Source organism: Dermochelys coriacea, chromosome 1, assembly GCF_009764565.3.
Source record: "Dermochelys coriacea isolate rDerCor1 chromosome 1, rDerCor1.pri.v4, whole genome shotgun sequence".
In the NCBI taxonomy this organism is placed as follows: domain Eukaryota; kingdom Metazoa; phylum Chordata; order Testudines; family Dermochelyidae; genus Dermochelys; species Dermochelys coriacea.
This window is the reverse complement of record NC_050068.2, coordinates 188,276,429-188,304,242: the sequence shown is the minus strand read 5'-3', so window position 1 is coordinate 188,304,242 and position 27,814 is coordinate 188,276,429. Positions and strand designations below refer to the sequence as shown.

General features: G+C 40.7%; 1 protein-coding gene and 1 long non-coding RNA gene across 5 annotated transcripts in view; both read left to right on the top strand.

The window, feature by feature from the left end:
* EPHA6 (EPH receptor A6) overlaps positions 1 to 27,814 on the top strand; it is an 844,148-nt gene that overhangs the window by 347,124 nt on the left and 469,210 nt on the right. The window lies entirely within an intron of this gene.
* LOC122459202 lies at positions 12,241 to 27,311 on the top strand. Its single transcript, XR_006279724.1, has 3 exons — positions 12,241 to 12,252; positions 12,854 to 12,856; positions 27,077 to 27,311. It is a non-coding gene; the product is annotated as an uncharacterized LOC122459202 (long non-coding RNA).

Here is a 27,814-nt window from a genome sequence, read left to right as displayed (position 1 = left end):
AGACCTGGATGTACTGGTTGATCACAGGATGACACTGAGCTGCTAATGTTATGCCATCATGAAAAAAGCTAATGCAGTCTAGGATGCATCAGGCGAGGTATTTCCAACAGAGACAGGGAAGTGTTTGTACCATTATACAAGGCAATGGTGAGACCTCATCTGGAATGTGTGTGCGCAGTTCTGGTCTCCCATGTTTAAGACAGATGAATTCAAACTGGAACATGTGCAGAAAAGAGCTACTAGCATGATACGAGGAATAGAAAACCTACCTTACGAGAGGCGATTCAAAGAGTTTGGCTTGTTTAACCTAACCAAAAGAAGGCTGAGGGGAGATATGGTGGCTTTCTATAAATACATCAGAAGGATAAATACCAGGAGCTATTTAAGTTGAGCACCAGTGTGGATAAAAGAATAAATGGACATAAATTAGCCATTGACAAGTTTAGGCTTGAAATTAGACAAAGGTTTCTTACTTTCAGAGGACTGAAGTTCTGGAACAGCCTTCCCAGGGGAGCAGTGGGGGCAAAAAGCCTAACTGGCTTCAAGGCTTGATAAGATTATGGGGGGGTTGGTATAATGGGATTGCTTACTATGGCATGTGGCCCATCAGTGACTGCCAGCAGCAAAACATCTCCCAATGGCTGGAGATGGGACACTAGATGGGGGCAGAGGGTGGGGGGCTCTGAGTTACTACAGAGAATTCTTTCCCAGGTATCTGCCTTGTGGGTCTTGTCCACATGCTCAGGGTCTAACTGATCACCATATTTGAGATCTGGAAGGAATTTTCCCCTGGGTCAGACTGGCAGAGACCCTGGGTTTTTTTGTTTTTTTTTTTTGCTTTCCTCTGCAGCATGGGGCACAGGTCACTTGCAGTTTTAAACTAGTGTAAATGGTGGATTCTCTTTAACTCAAAGTCTTTAAACCATAATTTGTGGACTTCAGTAAGACAACCAGCGGTTAGGGGCCTACTATAGCAGTGGGTGGGTGAGGTGGGGCCTTGAATGTGAAGGTCAGACTAGATGATCGGATGGTCCTTTCTGAACTTAAAGTCTATGAGTCTATTAATTTTAGGCATCCAAATTTGAAATTTTTGGCTTAAATATTTCTAAAAATTGGGAATTTAAAAATACAGTCAATTAAAATTTCTACTTAGTCTTATACAGCAGTATTCTCTTTTCATTTAGAGATAATGATATGATATGGCTTTTAATAACTACAGTGTCAATGAAGTTTAGCAAACAAAAGTGAGTGCAGGGGTTGGCAGCCTCCGGCACGCGGCCCATGAAGGTAATCTGCTGGCAGGCCGCATGACATTTTGGTTACATTGACTGTCCACAGGCACGTCCCCCTGCAGCTCCCAGTGGCCGTGGTTCGCCATTCCTGGCCAATGAGAGCTGCAGGAAGGATAGTGTAAAATTAATGCCTCTGTGACAACAATGGAAGAATCTTCTGTAGGAGTTGGATCTGTTGATTTTTTTGGCTGGTTGGGCAGTTGCAGTGGTGCAGAACAGCCAGAACAAGGCTGCAGATCTGACCCAAACTTTAATGATGGATGTATATGTTTTTATTGTGTGTTTTGTGTATTACTTTATAGTTAGAGCTTCATCTATTGTAAATATTTTAGACTTTTTAATGTAAAATGTACAGTCTGTTTTCCCCTTAATATACATTGTGGAGAATAATAAATTTTTTGGTGTATTATTGGGTTTGTGCAACTGAAAATGTTATGTGCATAAAATGTTCTGGACATTTAGGTTTATTACTCTGGCAGTCATGGTTTATTGAATGAGATTTCAGATTCTTTAGAGAGACAAAGTGGGTGAGTTTGTAAAATAAACCAGAATTCCTTCATTTATATTTTTGCCCCTTTCTGATGAGTGAGTCTTGTTAGAATTTAATTTTTTTGAAACTGGCTGTTGTATTTGAATTCTTCTTCATTGCAAATGGAAGCAATCTGAACATATTTCCCAGTGAGATTTGCCCCTTCACAACACAGAGATGTTTTTATTTTTTTGCATAATGATTTTCTGATCTTGAATTATTTGCACTTTTTTCTTTTATCATTTCAGTAGATATTATTTGTTTTAATTCTCCATTGGAATAGATGCCAAGATGTGGAAATAAGTTTTTAACATTAACCTAGTAAACTGAATCTAGTAAACTGAAGACTGTATTTTATCAGAGTGGAAAACACATGGCATAGATTATCTAACCTGCAGTTAGATTTTTAAGTGTGCCCACTGTAAGTATTCCAGTTCCACTACTGTTTCTATCCCACTATTAATACAGTCAGATATTCATTGCACTATTAGCGATATAAATGAAATACATGCTCCTCTCTTTCAGATAATTCCCTGCTTATTCCACTTGGGTGCACCAGGTCCCAGCACTATTTCAGCACATTTCAGGCATATTCCCCACTGAGCTGGCATGTGCTCCTAGATTAGCATGCCACAAGCGCTTTTCCATCATTCAGTATTATGGTATTCTCTTTAATGCACTAATGTGTAATGCTAGAGATGATGCTTATGTGTTTAGGGGTTGTGAGTGTGGTAAGTAGGTCACTGTTGTTCTTTAAACACTCTTCGTCAACCCCAAAGCTTTTGGTGTAATAATTATAATTGTTCTTATTACACATACACAAACACTATATGAAAAGAATGGTATGAAAGGAGCAAAGTCAAGCACCCAAAAGCTGGAAAAATCCAGAGTTAAGGTTGCTTGTGCAGCCTTAGTTCAGCCTCCTTCTGCTCTGCATCATATTAGATCTGGTCAGAAATTTTCAGACAAAACTGTTGAAAAAGACTGTTTTTTGTTAAAACTGAAAAGTTTTGTGGAAATGGTTCAGTTACAACAAACTTTTGCTGAAACATACACAGAGTTCTGTTGGAATCCTGCCTGGTTTCCTGCCACTCACCTGGCGGACTGCTGGGAAGCTCGGACTTCTTGGATATGTGGCTCCTGCTACGTGGACTGTCCTGAGGTAGGAAACACCAATGCTTCCGGGGTCCTTGCTGTGGAGCTGGGAGCCTGCCAGTTCTCTTTGTCCCAATCTATTCTTTTTCCTCCCCCATCCAGTTTTTGTTCCTTCTGCATTTGAATCAGATAATTTCCTCCTCTACACTGCCTGGGTGCCAGCAGGGGGTGATCGAGAGGACAGGAGAGACAGGGTCCCAGCTGTCAGTTCAGATGCCCAGCTCCACCCCAGCTCAGAGAAGCTGTTGCATGGGAAGTTTGGTTTCACTCCCATGGCCCTGGGCAGAAGAATACTCATTTGCTCTGTAGGGATGGTGCATGTGCAGCATTAGGAACTGTTTCAGGGTTGAGTATGCTCAGAGTTCAGAAGCTTTGGAGATTTTTAGCTGCTAAAATTAAACAAGTCTCTGCTGAGCATGTGCAAACTGTGATTTTGTCAAAGGCTTAAAACTTGGCCAGATTTGGGCAGATTTTCAAAGGGCTGGTAAGAAACATGTCCCTGACACAAAGATCACCTCCTGCCAAATTTTAAGACCCTTCTCCAAAATATAGGGGTACTGGAGCTTTTTGAAAGAGGTCACGAGAATTTTTCTAGCCTTGTTCTTGGGAATAGCTGAACTAATTTGGCTGAAAATTCCCCCCAAAAAATTCAGCCTAAGACAGACACCCACTATGTAAAAAGTCAGCCCAAAGCGTTAAAGCTTGGCAATGTTATAAGCCTCTGAAAACAAGATCTTATAATAGGAAGTGTCAGGCAACCTTAACAACAGGCAGCACTACCAGTCCCACCTATAATTATATGAACTACATGTGCAGGAACTTTTTGCCAAGAAGCCAAATGTTCCTTGGGTTTTCCTAGTCATGCATCTACAATCACTCAGGAGAAGAATCCAAGAACTGCTTCCCCTGTCAGGCTGCATTCAGCTCAACCCATTTCTGCTTACTCATTTTGGAATGGCACTTGTCTTCTTCAGCTTACCAAGCAACTGTTGCCCTTCAAAGGAAGTTGTGCTACTTTGTCCATATCCTCACCTTCGTGAGGAATATTTGATGCTTTCTATCTCATCTCCCTCCTTTACACCTTGATTTTTTTAATAATCATGTAATTTACATCAGAAAGTCTTGTATTTATGATTCTAACTCCTTTTACTCCATTTCTTACCTTTATTATATTGGACATGCAGTTTGCACTCTAAAAACAAATGATCTTTTACATAATTACTATGAGCAACAAAATGCTTAAGTATCTTAAGGGGAAGATTTGATTTGGGTAATCATACCCTGAAGTTGGTGCTATGACACTGAAAAGAGATGGATAAATAGGAATTAAATTCATACTTACAGCAGCTCGTTCTTATCATTTTATACACCTCCATTATGAACTATGGAGATTAAAAATTTAAAATATGATTGCTAGTGTTCTAAAATAGTCTTTTATTATTGGCTCCTCTTCTTGGCTGGAGTAAAAGGATAAATAAAATACCTCAAACCAGCACTTCTGTCTCCCTTTCTCTGGGCAAAATTCATTATAAAATTTCATAATCAGAATTTGTGGCTCTTTGTTACATCTGCTGAGAGCAAGAACTGAGTCTTCAGCCCAGTTTTCCAGCTGTGCAATATAGCTGGGGGAATTCATACTCTGTATTCAATATCAAAGGACAGATAAGCTAAGCAGCTGAGCAACAAGGAGGAGGAGCAGGGATTTGAGCAGTCTGTGGGAGAGGACTCCTGCTAGTGCAAGTTATTAATTCCTACTGCATATGTTTCACAGGGTGACAAATAACAGCTGATGAAACACCACTTGCATACAATTCACTGGAGTACAACAGAAGTGAATAGTGTAAAATAAGCTATATTGGCAGCTGAATGCAAGTATACAAATCAAACTGTTTTTTCCCCCACCATTGTGGTATACAGGCTACAACTGGGGACTATGGGACACAACAATAATCTACCCAGTCCCTTTTACTACAGGTTGATGCCTGAAATAACTTTTCTGGTTCAGAGCCTCCATTCCTTAAACCACCATCAAAATGTGTAATATGAATATGTGTAGGGTCTAGTAGTTGGACATACCTCCTCTAAGCTTAGGATCTTCCCCTTTATCCTAGAGATAAGAGCATCTCTTTCTGAATGTGGATTTGCAGTTACTCTGCTTCTTGTTGGGAAACGTGATTTCAATGATGTGAACTTTAGCTCTGTCTCAAAGACCAGCACATCTCTGTGCTGATGTGAGGCCTTGGTCTCATACACCTACCATTCAGTAAACATTAATTTTAAAACAAGAATGCAAATGGCATCCTAATCAAATGTAGTCTGTACACAAATCAGCCCCATGTGAACTGTTCAAAATTTAGATCCTGACCACTGTACACATGTGAATTTTTAATAGTCACTTATCTGTTGGATCCACTGATTGTTCAGTCAGCCTCTCATAATCAGCCAATGTCTGCCAGTTCCCTACAAGGCTTTCACTTTGTGTCTCTTGGGATAGGAGTGAGAAAAAGTGAAGCATCATATGGGAGTTTTTCAGTGATATAAAGTAACCTTGCAAAAACTGACTGCAATGGCTGTAAAGCCAAAATTTCTTGTGAAAATGAAAGTACCTAGCATTACGTCAACTCTTTTTTTAAAAAAAAAAAAAAGTTGAAATTTAAGCATCAGATGCTCATGCTAGCAGGGACAAATGGCATATTATCAAAGATAACATCTGTATCAGGCTTTGAAGACAGTACCATAATAATGATGAAAGCTTTTATTGAATTGTAAAGTGTTCCATTGCAGGGATTGGCAAACTTTTTGGTCTGAGGGCCACATCGGAGTTCCAAAACTGTATGGAGGGCTGGGTAGGGAAGGCTGTGTCTCTGCAAACAGCCTGGCCCCCATCCCCTATCTGCCCCCTCCCACTTGCTGCCCCCTGACTGCCCCCCTCAGAACCGCCAACCCATCCAAATCCCTCTGCTCCTTGTCCCCTGACTGCCCCCTCCCAGGACCCCCCCCAACCTCCCCCAGGACCCCACCCCCTATTCAACCCCCCATTCTCCATCCCCTGATCGCCCCCACAGAACCTCCGCCCCATCCAACCGCCCCCTGCTCTCTGTCCCCTAACTGCCCCCCGTTATCCCCTACCCCTTATCCAACTCCCTCCCTCTCTCCCCCTTATCACGCCACTCAGAGCAACAGGACTGGCTGCCGTAAGTAGTACACTGTAAGTAGCACATTCCTATGGGGAGTAATTTAATAAAGTATACCTGGCGGCTCTCGCAGCCGCACTGCCCGGCAGGAGCTCTCAGCCCCGCTGCCCAGAGCACTGGCAGTACAGCGAGCTGAGGCTGCGGGAGAGGGGCCAGGGGCTAGCCTCCCCGGCTGGGAGTTCAAGGGCTGGGCAGGATGGTCCCGTGGGCCAGATGTGGCCCACGGGCCATAGTTTGCCTACCTCTGTCCTATTGGGTTTTTTGCACAAATTATGTAATTTTTTATTAATGATGATATGAGGATATGAAATTTCCTAGCTCATCTGAACAGCATTTACAAGCCATATATAATCCAAACTTATCCCCTCCTTAGGGTTTGGCTTTATTGATAGCTGAAACAACACTAACAGAACATAAAGCTCAGCTTACACTGCCCCCCTCAAGCTTTGCTCTTCCTGGATTTTCCCTGCCAAGACCTATCACGTTCACCTTTGTTATATCCTGGTAGGGTTAACAATCCACATCTGCCCCAGTGAGAAAGCACAATATTTACTTTCTGCATAATTCTGACATGTGCTAACAAGGTGAGAAATAGAGAAGTTCTAACTAGAGCTGGGGGACTTTTTTCAGATAGTTTAGCTGCTGAAAAATGAAGTTTGGGGTCAACCAAAACTATTTGTGAATTCAACTCCCTTCCCCTCCCCTCCAGCTTCACCCCCTCCCCCCCGAATGTTACTCCATGCATCCTTATGAGGCCATGCCCCAAAGATTGAAGACCTCTGCTATAGATTAATTCTCTCTCTGTCTCACCAAATGTGTATTTAAGTTGTTATACAAAGTGGAACAGTTTAAACAGGAGAGATTCCCACTCCAGTGCATAGCCCAGTGGTGAGGGCACTCCACTGCAATGTGGAAGATCCAAATTCAAGTCCCTGCTCCAAATCTGTTAGAGGTACTTCATCAGCCCTATCTTGACAAGCAAAAAAAGTGTGTTTTTTCAGTTGTCTCTGGCTATCTTAGGTACTATAATATTTGAGCACCTCACAATCTTTAATGTATTTATCCTCACAACACCCCTGTGAAATAGGGAAGTGCTATTATCTCTATTCTTATAGCTAGAGCAACTGAGGAACAGAGAGATTGACTCATCCAAGGTGTCACAGGAGGTTTGTGGTAGAGCAGAGAATTGAACGTAGGTTTCCTAAATGGCACACTAGTGTCTTACTACTAAACCAGCTTTCCTTTCTGGTGTTAAAAGCCTATGCTAAAATGTGACCAGCTAACAGGGTTTCAGATGTGCTAGCTTGTGTCTTGATAGGTCCTTACAATTGCATTAAGCTAACACAATGATAAAACACACCTTTTATACACACCAATACAGGGTCTGAGACAAACATGCTTTTTAAATAATCATGAAATAATCATAGTCATGATTTCATAAAAAGATGTGTAAAGGGGTTATAGCTGATCCAATATTTACTAATTTTCACAAAGATAAAGTGTTTTTCAGACATGATCCCAAAGGGTTTTTTTTAAACCAAAAATAGTGTCTGAGTTTCATTTCAATCATACAATTAATATACTAGATTTCTTTCTGAAGCCTCTTGCTAATAAAGTAGAGTGTACATTACATACTTTAGATGCACAAGGGGGCACTTAAGCTGCTAGGTGAGTTCTTGCTTACAACATAGATAGAACTACATTTTAGAGAGTCATTTAGACTTTTTGTTTCTTATGCATATAAGTCATCATGTATTCACTCAGACTATTTCCAGATGGGGCTAAACAATGCATTGTGCAGTGTTATAGTTAGCTGAAATTCCTAAGCCAATTGTTGTACAGTCTCATTTTACTAGAGCTGCTGCAGCATCCTTGGCTTCACTTGAACGTGTTCCTATTAGGTTTCAGAGTAGCAGCCATGTTAGTCTGTATCCACATAAAGAACAGGAGTACTTGTGGCACCTTAGAGACTAACACGTTTATTTGAGCATAAGCTTTTGAGGGCTACAGCCCATTTCATCATGTGCATAGAATGGAACATGTAGTAAGAATATATATATACACTGTGACAAAGCTCTGTTGTCTCCCAGTCTCAGTGATTAAACAGGGGGCAAAGGTGGGGGGGAGCCCGGGCCTACTCCAGCTACAATAGCTGACCTTTTAGAAACATGACACGTACAATTCCCTGGACTACTTCCCCCACAGCAGCCCTCACTTCCTCAAGCTCCACTTCACCCTTACCTCAGGGCCTCCTTCTTTGTGCCTGATATGGTGTGTACTACTCAGCCTCTCCAACAGCGCAACTTCCTCCCACAGCTCCTGACATGCACACCCACCTGAGTGGCTGGGAGGCTTTTAACTAGTTTCAGCCAGCCCCTGATTGGCTTCAGGTGTCCCAATCAACATAGCCTTCTCCCTGCCTTCTGGAAAGTTCTTAATTGCCCCCAGGTGTCTTAATTGACCTGGAGCAGCTTCCATTTCACTTAAATGAACCACTACTTTCACTGGTACCAGGGATTTGTTTAACCTGGAGCTAATATATCTCCCACTACTTTTCTATAGCCATCTGGCCTTGCCCCATCACAATACATACAGAGAACATGAAAAGGTGGAAGTAGCCATACCAATCATAAGAGGCTAATTAATTAAGATGAGCTATTATCAACAGGAGAAAAAAACTTTTGTAGTGATAATCAAGGTGGCCCATTTAGACAGTTAACAAGAAGGTGTAATTTCCTATTAGGGAAATTTGTAAGGCTGCTACTTGCAAGTGACTACACACGTTCACTAAGCATTATGCGTTGGATCTGGCTTTCTAGATCAAATGCCCCATTTGGCAGAGCAGTGTTACAATCATGATTTAATCAGGACTCTTTCCCACCTCGGTTTTTTTTTTTTCAGCACTGCTTGTCAAATTATCCGTAAGTAGGAATATGCAGAGCTACTTAAAGAAGAAATGAAGGTTGCTTATTTGTAACTGGAGTTCTCTGAGATGACTCAGATATTCACACTTCCCACCCACCTTCCCCTTTCTCAGAGTCCTATCACGGTCTTTTGGTTGGCAGTGGAAGGAACCAAGGTGGTAGAGGGCACACTGCCCCTTGTACAGCCTCAACCTGGCGCTATTCAGAGAATACTGAGGGGAGGAGAAAGGGCGCACGTGCACTTTAGCAGGCAGGATTTCTACTATGAAGTGCCACCAGGCAGCACAATACCCATAAGTGTAAATATGTAGAGTAATCTTGATGGATTCCAGTTACAAGTGATCTTCATTTCAATAACTATATCCCATGCTGTCACAGTAAGTGGAAAATATTGTGGAGGATGAGGGAGTTAGTTATAAATATCATGTGCCCTCAAGGTATCTGTTTGAATTCCAGGAGCTAAATCAAAAGAGGCTGTACAAGGAAAGATAAGGCTGCTGGAGGAAACAATGTGTGGGAAAGTGGAGTTACCAGTTGGGAAATACCCACTATCCAGCTCCATCCAAGCTAGAGTGGTTTACATTTCCCACCAGCCTAGGACTAAAAGGATCCTAAACTTCAGAGATGCTAGGGAAGAAAAGAGGGGTTGAGTGATCTGCCAGAGGCTACCCGAGGTACATCATTGAAAGCTGACAGACAGATTGAGCCTGCTGCAGCAGGACAGACTGCCTCTCCCTGCCAGAGATGGAGTTAGCTTATAAATTCTAGCAAGGAACGTTTAGCATGTAAGTAAGATCCATGTGTGTAGGCCTTTTATTAGTTTTATTCTTTGCTGTATCTAGTTTGTACCTTTGAAGAAAGAATAAACTATGCTTTGTTCTGAAGACACTGTTTCTGTGTTGCTGCAAACTTATACAGTCATAGTCTCCCAAAAGGAAACTATTGCAGCTACGAAAACCAAGTTGATCCTGTCATTAATGTGATTGGGAATCAGGGCTGCAACCCAGAGATCCAGTCTATGAGTGATTAGACCATGTGGTTCCACCCAGAGTGAGGTGCAGGGCCTAAGGGGTGCGCTTGAGAGGAACTAAAGCACAGTTTGCCCTCTAGCTATAACTTACATCCTGCATGAATCCTCTCCCCCTGCATAGTGTTTGGATTTTCATAATACCTTTAAGAGGAAGTAACTTGCTATGAGTTCTGTGAGTTCTGGGCTTTCATTCAAAGTGATGATTTTAGTGATCATTTGTGGCAGACAGTAACAGCAAATTACTTTTTAACCAGGTTATTTTTCCCTTTCTCATGATTACAAACATTTCAGTTATGGTAACCTACTGAAATGTGGAACAATTATGCTCTTTTAAAATATAGTTATTTGTAAGAGAAATGTGTATAAACATTAAACAATTCCTCTAGGGCTTCTTCGATGACCCCAGCTTAATGGGATATTAGAACCTTTCATCTTCAGCTCTAGTTCAAACATAGCTCAGGTTTACAGCAGCTGTTATTGAAAGTCATTATTCAATTATAGTTGTGTAGTTTTTAAATTTACTGTTATTGGGTCCTTCAAATGTGTTCCTTTGTTCTCATGAACAGAGTCTCAAAAATAACACACTGCAGTCATTTAGTGAAAAATAACTCACCTGTATGATTAAATGTAAACTTTTGTGGTGGCTCTTAAATTCTTCTATCCTGTGGACCATATAACTTTTCTGTGTAAAATGGAATAATTACTAGGGAATTGTTTAATATATGTTAGCTCTGCTTCAGATGAGAAATGTATGTTTGCCTGCTCTTGCAACTCCTAGTCAAAGCACAACTCCACTCAGCTCAGCCACAGCTGCCGGGGAGGAGAAAGTTATCAGTGACAATTTACTCCAGTTGCATAGACATGTTTAGCAAATGCTCAACACTGTTCATTTTTAAAACATATTGTAACAACAATGCTGTCTCAAATTGAAGGATGCAAGACTATGATATTTTAAAAATCTGACAATTTAATGTAACCAGATCTCTCTCACTACAATACTTGTCTTCTCTAGACCTGGCTGCAGACAACATTGCACCCATGAACATGTTCACTTTCCATTCTCCCAGCCTGTCTCATTCCACATCTCCCTGCAAATCAGCTAGTTACAATATTTAACTCCAAGACTTTCCCTCCAACCCACCAATAAAAAGAGAGGATTTCCCTTACAACTAATTAATGACCTGATGTGATTCAGTATTGTTTGTGCTGTTATTCCATAAGTACTACTTCTGCTGGAATTCTGTGCCACTGCACAATGCAGAATTTGTGCAGAATTAATGTTCCCTGCAGAATTTTATTTTTTCCCCCACAGAATTTCGGATTTCTCCTCAGCACTCCCACCTATGCATGGCACCAGGACCGGCTCTAGGCACCAGCAAAGCAAGTACGTGGTTTTGGGGTTTTTTTGTTTGTTTGTTTTTTTTGGCTTGGACAATTGCGCTCTCGGAACTTGGGGTAGCAAATTTTTTGCTTGGGGAAGCAAAAAACCTAGAGCCGGCCCTGCATGGTACTGGCGGCTGGGGTTCCCGCTGTCAGCTTTGAGCGGCTATCAGAGGGAGCTCCAGCCATCCAGGCTGACAGCAGGAGCATGATTATATTGTTAATTTGACATATAAAATATGCCAGATTTTGCAAAATTTAAAAATATTTTGTGCAGAATTTTTAATTTTTTTTGGCACAGAATTTCCCCAGGAGTAAAGGACTTACCACACAGCCTTAAATTTAGAAACAATTGTGTGAGTTGATCTGCTCTTCAGGCATCCTTTCATTAGTCAATATAGTGAGTGGGAAAATACTTTATTAATCATCCATTCAATAAACCTTTGAGAGGGGCCAAGTAGGTAAAAAATGTCACAAGAGATCAGTATGTTTTTATATTTGTAAAAATTTAGTTAATAGAAAATGTGCACTCAGGAATATGCATCATTTTAATGGGTTTGGTAAAACCAATAAAGTTTGTTGTTGTGCACTCCAAATGTTTTCCATTGTTTAGTTCTTTACATAAGGTCTTATCAGGGAGAGCGAGTGCTGTGGGAGAGCTGTGATCCGGGAGTAAGGACTTGCACTGAAATTTGATATCCTCAAACAAAGATATGAACTTTTCAAGGCAATAATAGCTGTGGTTTGGGTAGTAGATCTATTGTGGTTTTATGTTTGTTGATTGGTTTGTTTGGGGGAGAATATAATCTAGCTCTGGGTTATGTGAGGTGAAAATCGTTAGGTGTTGAGTGCTCTTTCAGATTCACTCATTATCTTGTGCTTGAAAACAGTGAATGGTATTGATGAAGGTAACATTGGGGATGGGAAATATGTTGTTTGTTGTCTTTGACCATTCTCATTTAGTGAGTTCTTGAGGAGTGCGATTTAGAAGTTATTGATTTGTGAAATTCCAAGGGAGAAAGGCATACAAAGAGCTTGAAGCTACGAATCAAGGCAAATAGTATATCATAATATATTTAGTTAATGTTTAAAAAAAACACAGACAAATATATGGAACGGTAACATACCCTAGCTTTGATTTTTGTGAATTTGATTGGTCTGTCCCTCTAGTTTAAATATATTCTCAAAATATATATTGTACTACTTTGTGATATTAAGCATTTTATGTTGTTTGATCTTGAGAACTCACAATGTAAATAATTTAGCAAAAAGATGACAATTATATTCACGTTATTCAAAGTGGAGTGAAAAATGTAGAGCAACAATAAATCCACTTAAGCTAATTGAAGAGTGTTAGTGGAGGTCACAGGTGACCATAAAGTCAAATGCAGTACAAAGTTTAAAACATGTATTACCTAAAGATAAAAGCATACTATCAAGCTTTAAGCATATTTTAATTTTGATTTTTCTGTGACTGTCAAGTGACACTGAATTAAGCCCTGTTCCACAAGACACAGGTGTTTATGCAGATTTAAGCTGATTATCCACTCATGCAGGGACTAAGAATAAAGGGGAGAAGGTTTATAAAAAAAAAATGTTTCCTCAACCTTAGGTACGGTTGAAGGGGCCAAACATATTTACAGAACGTGGTCTCTTTTTCAATTCAAGGACCACAGTAGCCATCTCCAAAAGGGTGGGATCTTGGCCTCCCTCATCCATGCCCATGGAGCTAACCAGCCACGAGAGGTAGAACATGTGTGCTTCCTTTCAATGAATGACCCTCCTTCTGGATCTGTTATAGGCAGGACTGATAGAATTGCCTGATATTAAATTTGCCTGACATGTCCCATTATAAGACCCTGTTTCAGTTGCTTATCACTTGGTCAAACTTCAACGTTTGGGGCTGAAATTTTACATTCTGGGTGTCTGCCTCGGTGTGAAGATTTCTGGAAATTTTCAGCCAAAACAGTTCACCTGGTTCTGAGAAGAGACTAGGGAATAGTATGTTGATTTGTCCATATTAAAAATTTCTTGAAACCTTTTCTTTGAAATGCTCTAGCACCCGCATGCTGTGGAACAGGAACTTGGAAATTTGCCAGAGAAGTATCCTTTGTGTCAGGGGATTTGCCTTTTGTCATCCCTGTGAAAATCTGCCCAAATTTGGCTAAATTGTAAGCCTTTAAAAAAATCCCAGTATACTCATGCTCAGTAGAGAATGCTATAGCTGAAAAGCTAAAATCTCCAAAGATTCCATTTTCATGGAGTATGCTCAAGTCACTCTCAGCTCCTAGTGCTCCCTGGAGTGCTCATGCACCATCCCCACAGAGCAACTGACCATGCTCCAGCCCTGACAGACTTTCCTTGTAAAGGCTGCTCCCAGCTGCCCTGGCCCGGACACTGGAATTGAGAGCTGGAAGCCTCTCATTTTCTGTGATTTTGATCACTCCCTGTTAGCACTTTTAGATTTTCCACTGAATGCATCCGATGAAGTGAGCTGTAGCTCACGAAAGCTTATGCTCAAATAAAATCGTTAGTCTCTAAGGTGCCACAAGTCCTCCTTTTCTTTTTGTTAGCACCCAGGCAGCATGGAATAGAAAGTAATCTGATATGAATGCAGAAGGGACAAAACAGGCAGGGACTGGCTGGACAAGGGGATGAGGAGTCAGTGTGGGAAGAAAGGCTGAGACTGGTACCTATTTGGTGAAGGGAACACTGAGATCTGATGAGGAGCTGGGGAGGCAGAGGCAAAGATGGGACTGGTTGGACAAAGAGACTGGGACTAGGAACCATTGTGGGGGAATAGGTGCAAGAGAGAGGAGAAAGAGAAAAACCTGATAAGAAGCTGTGATGCAGTGGGAAAACTGGTATTTGATGGGCAAAGAAACTGGGATAAGGACCCAGGGAGGCTTTTGGGTGAAGACTTGAGTTTGGATGAGGAGCCTGAGGTGGGAGACTGGAACTGGGAGGATGAGGAGCTGGGAGGGGGAAACTGGGACTGGGTGTGGAAAGGAGAAGAGACTGGGAGGGGTTAGACGGGACTTGGGCTGTGAGCTGGAAGGAGGAGATTAGAACTCAACTGGTCTTGCTGGAAAATAGTATATGATTATGTAATTACAGACTGCATCATAATGCATACACGCAAGGGGGGTGAATTAAGTTTGTACAGGAAAGCTTAATTCTGGCATTTCCATTTTGAGAATTTGATTTTGCATCCTTAATAATCCTTTTTTCACTGTTATATGTATATATTTATTTCACAAGTTGATGCCTATAGTGGAAAACTATACCCCCCTGGGGTTGAAAATATGAAAGATCAGAGCTCCTTTTTCATTTTCAGAGACTGAATTAGGAGTTATCATTACTTTTGTTCCTGGCATGTAGCAAGGAGTTGAATTTTGTTTTAACTTTTTAGTCTTATTAGGAGGCCTGCAAAGTGCAGTGGAAAGGAATGTACTTCATAGGCCTTTCTTAATACCTAATACACACACAGTGTCTTGTTCAAAATTCACAGTCAATTTTGGTCAATTTCACGGTCATAGGATTTTAAAAATTGTAAAATTCATGATTTCAAATACTTACATCTGAAATTTCATGGTGATGTAACTGTGGGGATCCTGACCCAAAAGGGCATCATGGTGGGAGTCACCAGGCTATTGTAGTGGGGGTCGCGATATTGCCATCCTTCCTTCTGTGCTGTTACTGGCAGCGGCGCTGTTTTCAGAGCTGCGCAGCTAAAGAGCTGTGGCTGCTGTCCCGGCACTCAGCTCTGAAGGCAGCACTGCTGCCCACAGCAGCACAGAAATGAGGGTTTCATGGTATGGGAGTGGCCTCACTTTGCCGGGGACAGGGCCAGCCTTACGGATGGTGACCGCCCAGGGTGCTATGGCTGGGGGTGGGGCAGGGGATTCTGTGGTCACCCCTCCCCCCCACACAGCCAGCCCGAGGTCCCTTTAACCCCTGAGTGCTGGGGTGCTGGGCTCGGAGTCGGGGAGGTGCAGGGCTCGGGGTACCTTGCCGAGGGTTCCTACCATACGCCAGGCTCCAGCTACTGGTCCTGGCCGGGCTGGTAAGGGATGGGACTTCCCCTTCCCCTGCAGGGGCCACTCCGGGGGCTAGGTCAGACTCACCTCCAGGAACCTACTCCGGCTGTTGGAAGCTCTGCAACTGCTGGCTGGGAGACCAGCTTTGAAGGCAGCGCTACTGCCAGCAGCAGTGCAGAAATAAGGGTGTCATGGAAGGGTAGTGCTGCCTTCAGAGCTGGGTGGCCAGCAAGCATCTGCCCCTCTCCAGCCACCAGCTCTAAAGGGACCACAGAAGTAAAGGTAGAAATACTGTGACCCTTCTACAATAACCTTGTGATCCCCCCACAACCTCCTTTTGGGTTGAGAAACATTGGCCATGAAAGCTATATAGTATAAGGTAAAAGAACACAAAAGACCAGATTTCACGGTCTATGACGTGTTTTCCATGGCTGTGAATTTGGTAGGGTCCTATATGTAACACAGTCCTCAAAAGGTTTACATTTGTTAATAATAACAATAATGATCATATTTGCGTAGTATCCAGAAACAAACACCTGGAAATAATATACTTGTAGATGTAACCATAAAGGCCTTTACACTTTTTCTAGATTTTGTATCTTGTAGATATTGTGTTTTTAGTATTTGCATTTCATGTTCTCGCTAGCTTATCAAAATGCTTAATGGTTTCAGAATTCGATAGTTCACTTAAAATGACAGATTAGAGCAGCGTTTCTCAAATGTGGCCACCGTGGCTGCATGCAGCCACCAGAGGCTTTTCTTGTGGCTACAGCCTCCTGGGCAGTGATTGGGAGGCAAAGCAGCCACTCCTTCCTCTCCCTGGATTGCTCCTGGATGTGCTACCTTGATGTCGCTGGGGCTGCCAGCAGGCGTTGGGCGCTGCCCCCCCTCTGGAGACACCTGGGACACAACACTGGAGCAGCAGGCAGCCTCTAAGTTCCTGGCAGTGGTGGGGCTCGGGCTTCTGCTCAGGATGGCAGGCTGGTAGGCTGTGGCCACAGGGCTTCAGCCTCCTTTCTGGGGCCCTATCGTAAGTATAAAGGGAAGGACAAACACCTTTAAAATCCCTCCTGGCCAGAGGAAAAACCCTTTCACCTGTACAGGGTTAAGAAGCTAAGACAACCTCGCTGGCACCTGACCACAATGACCAATGAGGAGACAAGATACTTTCAAAGCTGGAGGGGGGGAGAAACAAAGGGTCTGTGTCTGTCTGGGTGATGCTTTTGCCAGGGACAGAACAGGAATGGAGTCTTAGAACTTAGTAAGTAATCTAGCTAGATATGTGTTAGATTATGATTTCTTTAAATGGCTGAAAAAATAAGCTGTGATGAATAGAATGGATATTCCTGTCTTTGTGTCTTTTTGTAACTTAAGGTTTTGCCTAGAAGGATTCTCTATGTTTTGAATCTGATTACCCTGTAAGGTATTTACCATCCTGATTTTACAGAAGTGATTCTTTTTACCTTTTCTTCAGTTAAAATTCTTCTTTTAAGAAAACTGAATGATGCTTTTTCATTGTTCTTAAGATCCAAGGGTTTGGGTCTGTGGTCACCTACGCAAATTGGTGAGGTTTTTTACCAAACTTTCCCCAGGAAGGGGGATGCAAGGTTTTGGTGAGGATTTTTGGGGGGAAAGACATTTCCAAACGGCTCTTTCCTAATAAAAAAACATGGTTAGACGTTTGGTGGTGGCAGCGAAAGTCCAAGGGCAAAAGGTAAAATAGTTTGTACCTTGGGGAAGTTTTAACCTAAGCTGGTAAAAGGTTTTCATGCAGGTCCCCACATCTGTACCTTAGAGTTCAGAGTGGGGAAGGAACCTTGACAGGCCCCATCCCCTGGGCTTCAGGTTCTGGCTCCCTGCTACCTCCCCAACCCCGGTCCCTGCTGCCTGTCCATCCACCTCCCCATCCAGGGCTTAATTTGTCCCTGGGCTTGCCAGGGCTGAGTAAGTCTGTGAAAAGTGATGCTTTTATGTTTGTTAATATCACTTTTCACATAAGACTTAGTAGCTAGCTGGCCTGGGAGGCTGTGAACAATATTAACAAACATACAAATATCACTTTTCACAGCAGCAGACTTACTAGCTAGCAATAAATAATGACAATGATGTGTATATGTACATAATTTGGACATGTAGATGTGCATATTTGTTTGTTTCTCCTAAAGTTAATCAAGTATTTTAGGAAAAATTGTCAGAGCAGCCACCAGCAAGAGTTGGTGGCTGCACTCTGAGGCCACCAAAAAGATAGAGTTCTTGTATGTTTTACACTCTGCAAATCTCCTATACATTGCCAAGTACTGTATTTTGCACATGGATAAAAAGCAAATGTATGTGCTGCATCTGAAGCTATAGGAAGGCTTAACTTGTCTCTTGATTTAAAATAGATACATCTTAGTAGGTTTTTTATGCTGATTATTTGAGATTCTTTTAATTAGTTTATTTCAGGTTGAACTTAAGAAAAAATAGTACACGTTTCCTATTTGTTTAGTGTCTCTTATTTGAATATGCACACTCAAAACATGTAAACAGAAAATTGAATAGAATATGCCAGAAATACAACAGAAAATTAAGTAGTGGATCTGAAATTCTACTTTGTGATCCTCTTGAATTTACTCCCTGTGCATTTTTTGGAATGAAGTCTGATTCTCCTCTCTCACCTAATCTAACCCAGTGTAATTACACTAATTTAACTGATTTAATCCTGATTTATACCACTGTAAATCAGAAGAGAATCAGATTCTGGGACACTGTCTTGTTTCTGACATCACTCTATAAAATTATCCTTCATCTTGATAAAAGTAATATGAACTAATGAATATTGTATTATTACAGAAACTAACAGGCACCCGGGCTACAAATAAATTATTGTTTTACCCTTTTGACCATTATTAGTAATGTAATGTACAAATTTTATGCTGCTCTATGCTGTTTTCAAAACAGGTCCTCCGCTTGTTCAGGGAAAGCCCCTGGCACGCCAGACTTGTTTGTTTACCTGCCACATCCGCAGGTTTGGCCAATTGCGGCTCCCGCTGGCCGCGGTTCGCCGCTCCAGGCCAATCGGGGCTTGGGAAGCGGTGTGGGCCAAGGGACGTACTGGCCGCCCTTCCCGCAGCTCCCATTGGCCTGGAGCGGCGAAATGAAGCCAGCGGGAGCTGCGATCGGCCGAACCTGCAGATGCGGCAGGTAAACAAACCCGTCCGGTGCACCAGGGGCTTTCCCTGAACAAGCGGCGGACCGGCTTTGAGAACCACTGCTCTAGAGAATTGGAACTTTTCAAGTTTTATAACATTAATGGCCTAGCTTTTAGAAAATGTTATTTCATTCAAATTTGGGAGTAAAATTGTTACCAAAAAAACTAACAGTGTCCCAAGAAAATATACATTCTGATTAATTTGCTTAGACTACAATATAATAAATATACAGGGACAAATGCTTTTTTTCATTCTATATTGGAGAGAAGAACAAATTAAAGTTAAGAGTAGAGAAATGAGGGGAGCAGAACCTATACAGCAGCCCTTTCTCCCTTCCACTTCCCAAAAATAGTCCATCTCTGTGAACACCATCTACTGAAGCAGCAATGGAGAGGTGGGGGGGAGGCATTCTAAACTAACTAACATGTTCTCCTTTGAAACAGGTTAATCCTTCAGAAAATCCCTCAGAATGCTGAGAGTGTCATTAACTTCCAGCACATTGCTTCTACTCATCCTAAATTCCATACGGTTGGTAGTGATATATCTAGAGGATTCTGCTCAAATGCAAGGGAATGCATCTTTGCATGTCTACTACTCCCCACTACTCCTGATTGGAGCATGTGTTAGGAAATTCTATAGGTTAACATTTGCAAAGTTTTCAATTTTGTTTCTGCCCTTCCGTGCAGTTCTTTTGCACAGAAAGGTGTGACGGGGCGAAGACTTTTTGAAGTGTGAAATACTTACAATATTTCACAGTATAAGGGATCCAGTTAGGTTGAAAGGGACCTTTAATAGGGGTGGCAAGTATAGTAGCAGCTGTATTAAATCTGTCTAAAAACTGCTGAAGTACTATGATTCATTCTGGTAGATACCGTTTGTTAATTTAATTTCCAGATGGGATCTGAGAGGTGAGAGTGTTTTGGAGGGGAAAAGGAACTAGCAAAGAGAAGGACCTCGTGGGAAACTCTAGGGACAGCCAATCGCAGGGAGGAAGCTTAGACAGAAGTTATTTTGTCGTACTTTGAGTTACTAATAAATCCAAACTTGAGAAAGGGGTCTGAGTCTGGACACAAACTCAGGTTCTGTGTGCCTTTTGAGGATGAAGTAGCCTGTTAACAGTAGGCTGAATCTCTATCTAATCTCTTCCATGTTTTGAAAATCCTTAAAAGAAATAGGATTAATGAAAGTTTAAGAAAAACAACTGGGTGGATCCACAGAACAGCAATACAAAAAAGTACATACAGCTGTGAGCGCATATTTTTGAACTTTACTAACTGCCATGTAAACTACTGTTTCCTGTTTAGAAGCCACATAGTTCTGAAGCTTTAGTTCTGCATTGTAGGGGGTTTTTTCCTACTACTACTTGTGCCGTCACTGGTGATCAGACTTTCCTTAGGCACATAGGAAAAGCATCATGAGAAATAGTGCCTCCTGTCACCCACTGCCCCAGGAGACACTGCTTATGGATAGGTTCAATCATTAAAGCAAAGAAAGAGGGTAGTGACAGCCCAGAGTCAACAGATGTCTGTTAATCTGGAAAATAATGATCTGTTTCATGATGGGTGAATTTTTAGTGCTGGCCAAAGTCAGAGACAAATATCATTGCAGACAGTGAGACATAATATGGGTATGTGTCTCAGGAGCTTCCTCAGACAGCTGTGGCAGTGCACCTGAGTCCTGTTAGAATTCCAGCAATCCTTTCTAAACAGACACTGCAAGTCATGCCAAATCATTTCAAAATAATATAGACAGTTTCTCACGTAGGCCATTTTCCAATGCATGACCTGCAGTTGCCAAACTCACTAATGAACAAAATGCTCCAAGATCTATCAATTTCCATTTCTTTGAAGAAAATTTTTAATAGCATGCATGGGTAAATTGGATCATTCTTTCTTTCAGAAGAATCTCCTAATGAAATAACTGGAGGTTGGTGTGCATAGTGGAGCTATTTTAGGGAATAGCCATGTGGGTGGCACATGACATGGTTCCCTGTCTCAAAACATGTGAACCAATCAGCTGTGTTCAATGACTAGAAAATATATAAATACCTACATTTTCTGAATTTCCATCTTCTTATAAATCCAGCATCCATTTTTTCCTCTCAGATCATTTGATCATGAGTGCCAGCCTTTCTTTTTTCCTCATGAGAGAGATCATTATGAAAAAAACTTAATGAAAACTAAATTGAATGTTTACATAATATATGTAACTTCAGTACCAATATAAGATTACTTCTCTTCTTCATCTCCTGATTAAGGTAAACATTTATTTTCACCACTCCAGATATAGCAGTGATAGGAAATGTCAGTGTCTGTATTTTTACTGATATCCATTTCTTCTGCTCCTTCCCTTTTCCCCTTCATGTAGCTGAGGTAGAGTTTATTGTAAATGGTAAAAAGGGGCATGCTATTAAGGGCCCAATCTAACACCCCTTGAAGTCAGTGAAAAAAGGCCCTTAGTATGTGTTCATATTTTTGTTTCTAAAACTCCACTGCTCCCTAGCCATCATTTATGTCACTGTCATGCATTCCCAGCATCACATTTTATTATGCTGAATGTTTTTTTCTTTTTGTTCTGACTTGCGTTTTAAAGGTGAATTATGTTGAAACCAGTTAACAGATTTGAAAAGTATGCTAATTCCTTAGAAAGGGGAAAATAGAAGAGGAAGGGAGTTTTATTCTGTTTTTGTATAGTACCATGACTAGGACTCCTAGATGCAACTCTTATACTAATAATTAATAATATGTTTATTTTGGGAAGAGACATGATTTTTGCATAACGAAACTTTATTCCACCTCTCTCTTGGTTTTAGGTCTTAAAATAACTCATTTTGTTTGCATATAATGATTCTTTTCACTTGTGAAACTGCACAGTTTACATCTTGCTTTTCTAAATGTCCCCACTCTCCTTATTTGCTAAGGTCTCCAGTTTATGTGCCTGACTAGCAGTAGCCCTCTCTCAGAACGTTCTTGCATCTGGATTGGTTGGCTTGCACTGATTCATTTTGCCTCTGTGGTACTTATTTGCAATGCTCCTTTTTATAGGAGAAAAATAATTAATATTCCACAGAAGGTTTGAGCTTTAAGGAGGACAGTCATTTGACTGTGCCATCAGTCATTACACTATGTAAACACTGCATTTCTTGTTACTGAATTCTTATATCACCTGATACATAGTTACGTTTTAACAATGAAATACAATTTATGAAACAATATATTTGTATTAGAAAAAATGCATATGTAGAAAAACATCGGTAATCATAAAGGAGATGTAAATGTAAAATGTAAATTCTTCAGTTTGGAGATTTCCATCAAATACAAAATAGTACAAACTCTCATCCCTTATGGAAAAGTCCCATCTAATTTAATAGAAAATACTAACTTTCCTACTAGTTTTTTTAAAACCATTTTTGGAATTTGATAGAGAATTATATTTCCGCTGTAGAATTGCTTACTATGTCAAAAAACCTATAGAAAGGAGATCTAATGATCTGAATTCTTTAAAGCAATATCTGTGGTGCCCTATTAATTTTTGAATAACCTTATTGGTTTTGTCCAATTACATTCTATAGGACTTTTCCTTCATGAGTACTCTTTTAACTGCTTTCTCTTTCTTTTATAGTAATCAGTGCAGCTTCTATGCTGTCAGGGTTCCCTCCCCACTCTGAACTTCAGGGTACAGATGTGGGGACCCACATGGAAGACCCCCTAAGATTATTTTTACCAGCTTAGGTTAAAAACTTTCCCAAGGCACAAATTTTGCCTTGTTCTTGAACAGTATGCTGCCACCACCAAGTGATTTAGACAAAGAACAGGGAAAGGATCACTTGGAGTTCCTATTTCCCCAAAATATCCCCCCCAAGCCCTTACACCCCCTTTGAGAATAAACAAGATGAGCACAGACCGGCCTTGGATTTTTAAGACCCAAAAAACCCAATCAGATTCTTAAAAAACAGAACTTTATTAGAAAAACAAAAAAAGATACGAGAACAACTCTGTAAAATCAGAATGGAAGATAATCTTACATAGAGAATCCCTCTAGACAAAACTTTAAGTTACAAAAAGACACAAAAACAGGAATACACATTTCCTCCAGCATAGCAAATTTCACCAGCCAAAACAAAAAAGACCTAATGCATTTAATAATAAATAATATTATTTATTACATAAATAAAACATTATTTTAATGTTATCAAATAATGTAATAGAGCCAGCAGAATGAAAAATATGTTAATTTCTGGAGAGAAGGAAAGTTTTTTTGCTACTTTTATTGCAAGTTGTGTATTATTAATTTTAAGGATCTGAAGTTTTAATTCTCATTTTTCATTATATTTCAGGATTACTCTATAGACTTTCTCTTTCCTTATGCTTTTAATACATGTTTTATAGTTCTGGATAAAAAGTATATGTTTCTAGCCAAGACATGGGTTCAGACTCAGTGTCCATAGTACACTGCAATACTATCAGATATGACACTGTTCTTTAGATGGTAAGATTATGTTAAGTCCCTTTTTCACATTGATAGTGGTCAACCACTTAAAGATTCTATGACTTTTTAGAAAGATTGTAGTACAATACCAGTGTCCTGTCATGCCAACATCCTGTCCAAAAATGTGTGAGAGGTAATGTTAACTGCATAATGGCTGTTTAATTGCTCAATCACAATACAACTGTTTGATTTATCATATTGTGAAGGATTTGGGATGCCTTCAATATGAAAACCACTCTATTAAAAACCAGTTCTGTTTCATACCATACATTAGAGAGATTTATTTTATAGTTCACTGTTGTTCATTGCATGGGCAGCAAATTGTTAGTAGTAGTAGTTTGTATTGGAGTAACATTTCAGGGTCCCAATCATGGATCAGGTTCCCGTTCTTCTAGGTGCATAACCAAAAGGTAGTCCATGCCCTGAAGAGCTTGAAATATAAACAAATGCTAAATTATGTAACTGTTCTATACTTGACATGATTGTCGTGTTTATATCATTGTTGTTTTTGAGAATCAACACCTGTGAGTGGATTTCCACAAAGCTCAAAAGGACATTTTGTTAGATTGAATCAGGACTAATGAGAGAGAGTGATTTAAAAACATGTTTGTTTGGTTTTGAAAAAGCTTGTTTATTATATCATATACCCAATCCAAGGTAATTTACAGGTAACCGTTATATAAATGAAGTTAACAAAATATTAAATTGTCTTCAAGCATTTTTTAAAGGTTTCAAATCATTTCAGGTATTTTGTCACCTCTATAATCACTGCCGATGCCTTGGAATAAAATACCAAGGCATTAGTTTTTGTATATTGTATTTGATCAATGTAGATTAGTGTATTTATGTACACTTACATTATCCTAACAGTGGCCTCATCTCCTACAAATCAAGTAAATGCTGTAATATCAAGAGATGTACTTACTGTTGTACCATTTATCAATATCCTTAACTGGCTTTCTATGAATAATAGTCCCATCAATCTTTCTTCTCTGCTGTTCAGATGACCAGTTATACAGTGCAACTAAACACTTTTATAGTTTCAGAGAATGGAAGTTATTTACATTTTTATTGAGCAAGCAGCATACTATTCATAGCTTTGACCTTGGGTTACCTGTGCTTATCTGGAGCTTCATGGCCGGTGAAAATTTCTCTCATAAACATGTGGATTACTAGAGGACCTGCATTTACACTTTAGCCAGACTTCCAAGGTTTTGTCACTTTCCATTAGTTCACATGTCATGTACCTCCACAAAAGGTATTAAGGAGGCCTGGAATTTGACTTGCCTATGGTGCTCTTTTCCTAGGCTAATGTTTTCAGTAATGGAATAACTTATATAGAACAGGAAATGTGAAAAGTCCAAATTCTACACTTGTCTTAAAACCTATTGAGACTCTCATCTCAGAAGTGATGTATTAATCTTTTGCTGCTGTATCAAGTGTTTTTTCATTAAATACTGTTCTCAGGTGCTAGCATAATGCATGAATGTATCTTTTTTAATTGTTCACTTGCTTACCCAAGAGACTTCTGTCTGATTTCTGGCACCACCAACCGGGCATGGAATTGTAAGTAATAATAAGAGTGAAGTTTCTGGGCCTTAGCCAAATCCCAAAGTAGGAGTGCCGCAGGACATGAATAAAACAAGCAACTTTATTCAGCCAGAGACAGTCTAGGTTCAAATCATTCTTCTACATTTCAGCTCTCACACTTTCCAGACTGATATATGGAGGAAGGGCATGTCTATCCTTGAAAGGATACCTCCCTAAACTCTTTCTGCATATGCATATCTCTCTTATTCTATATGCCTTTAATAGAGCACTGTGCAAATTATTCACATCGGACTGGAAAAAACATTGGGTTTGAGGATCAGATCTTCTCCCATGCTCACAAAAGTTTGCTAAAAATGGGATGTGTTTGTGATAGGTGCCAGAAGGCCATTCCTGGAGACCAGAGTCCTTTTTTTAGCCACAGATCAGACAACATGAGAAACAGCAGTGCTAGTTTCCTCACACTCCCCACAAATATGTCTCACTCTTATCTTTATTACTCTTACCATCTCTTGGGTAAACACAGGAGGAGTCAGCAGATTTGAGTTCTAATCCTAACTCTGCCACAGATTGTATTATTGATATTGTAGAAGCACCTACGGGCCCCAGATCCATCGTGCTAGGCACTGTACACACACAACAAAAATGTGGTCCCTGCACTAAAATACTTACTATAAGTCTAATTATAAGATGAGACAACAGGTTTACACAACAAATAGATGGGGGAAGCACAACTGTAACTGAGATAAGCATATTGTGCTGTGACCACTGCATACCAACTGCCGAGCCATTGTTGAGTGGTTTGTACGGATCACAGCAGAGGTGGGTTCCCCTGTAATCTTCTCTAAGACACTTAACCCTCAGCACCTCAGTTACTCCATATGAAAAAGGAGGGTAGTACTTACATAATGGTACCTCACAGGAGTGTTGTGAGCCTTAATTAATCATAGAATCATAGAACTGGAAGGGATCTTGAGAGGTCACCTAGCCCAGTCCCCTGCACTCATGGCAGGACTAAGTATTATCAAGACCATCCCTGACACGTGTTTGTCTAACCCGCTCTTAAAAAATCTCCAATGATGGAGATTCCACAGCCTCTCTAGGCAATTTATTCCAGTGCTTAATCACCCTAACAGTTAGAAAGGTTTTCCTCATGTCCAACCTAAAACTCCCTTGCTGCAATTTAAGCCCATCGCTTCTTGTCCTATCCTTAGAGGTTAAGAAGAACAATTTTTCTCCCTCCTCGTTGTTTTCAAGTATGTAAAAGGCTGTTACAGTTATCAATTCCCCCGTCAGTCTTCTCATTTCCAGACTAAACAAACCCAATGTTTTCAATCTTCCCTTATTGGTCATCTTTCTAGACCTTTAATCATTTTTGTTGCTCTTCTCTGGACTCTCTCCAATTTGTCCACATCCTTCCTGAAATGTGCCTCCAAGAACTGGACACAATACTCCAGTTGAGGCCTAATCTGCACAGGGTAGAATGGAAGAATTACTGCTAGTGTCTTGCTTATAATACTCTTGCTAATATATACCAGAATGATGTTTGCTTTTTTTACAATGGTTTTACACTGTTGACTTATATTATTTTCTGGTCCACTATGACCCGCAGATCTCTTTCCGCAGTACTCCTTCCTAAGCAGTCATTTCCCATTTTGTATGTGTGCAACTGATTGTTCCTTTCTTAATGGAGTACTTTGCATTTGTCCTTCTTGAATTTCATCCTATTTACTTCAGACCGTTTCTCCAGTTTGTCCAGATCATTTTGCATCTTAATCCTATCCTGCAAAGCAATAGCAACACCTCCCAACTATCGTCTACAAATTTCGTATAGTCTACAAATTTTGTAAGTGTACTCTCTATACCATTATCTAAATCACTGATGGAGATATTGAACAGAACCGGACCCAGAACTGATCCCTGTGGAACCCCACTTGCTATGCTCTTCCAGCTTGAGTGTGAACCACTGATAACTACTCTCGGGGAATAGTTTTCCAATAAGTTACGCACCAACCTTATAGTAGCTCCATCTAGGTTGTATTTCCTTAATTAGTTTATGAGAAGGTCATGTGAGACAGTATCAAAAGCCTTACTGAAGTCAAGATATACCACATCTACCGCTTCACCCCATCCACAAGGTTTGTTACCCATCAAAGAAAGCTATTAGGTTGGTTTGACGTGATTTGTTGTTGACAAACAATGTCTCTTTGAAAAACTGCCAACTGTCTTCAATTGTTTTTCCCCATAGACTTGCTTCCCATGGGATCTTACCTACCAACTCCCTGAGTTTGGATGATTTTGTTAGTTGTTTAAAAAAAGCCTCATCAACCTCTTCTTCCTGGTTAGGTTGTCTATAGTAGACCCCTACCATGACATCACCCTTGTTTTTACCCCTTCTGTCCTTACCCAGAGACGTTCAACAAATCTGTCTCCTATTTCCATCTCAACTTCAGTCCAAGTGTATACATTTTTGATATACAGGGTAACACCTTCTCCCCTTTTTCCCTGCCTGTCCTTCCTGAGCAAGCTGTACTCTTCTATACCAATATTCCAGTCATGCGTATTATCCCATCAGATCTCTGTGATGCCAATTATATCATAGTTGTGTTTATTTACCAGCATTTCGAATTCTTCTTGTCTCACCTTTATCCCTGCTATCACAGCCCATGCCCCACCCCAAATTCCAAACCTTCTTCCAAGTCTCCATATCCTTGACTTATCTGCCGGCTTTGGTCACCTGCCCCTTCAAACCTAGCTTAAGGCCCTCCTCACTAGATTAGCCAATCTGTATCCAAATATGCTCTTCCCCTTCCTTGATAGGTGGACCCCATCTCTGCTTAGCAGTCCTTCCTGGAACAGCATCCCATGGTCATGCTGAGGGTCATACCTTGCAGTATCATTATGTTCAAGCTGTGTACACAGAGCATAGCAGAGAGAGCTGCATGTTGAGGGCTGCCATGGCATGGAGATTTGTAGGGGAATACTCAGCCCAGGGCCATCCTTACCCATATGCAAAATATGCAGCTGCATAGGGCACCAGGAA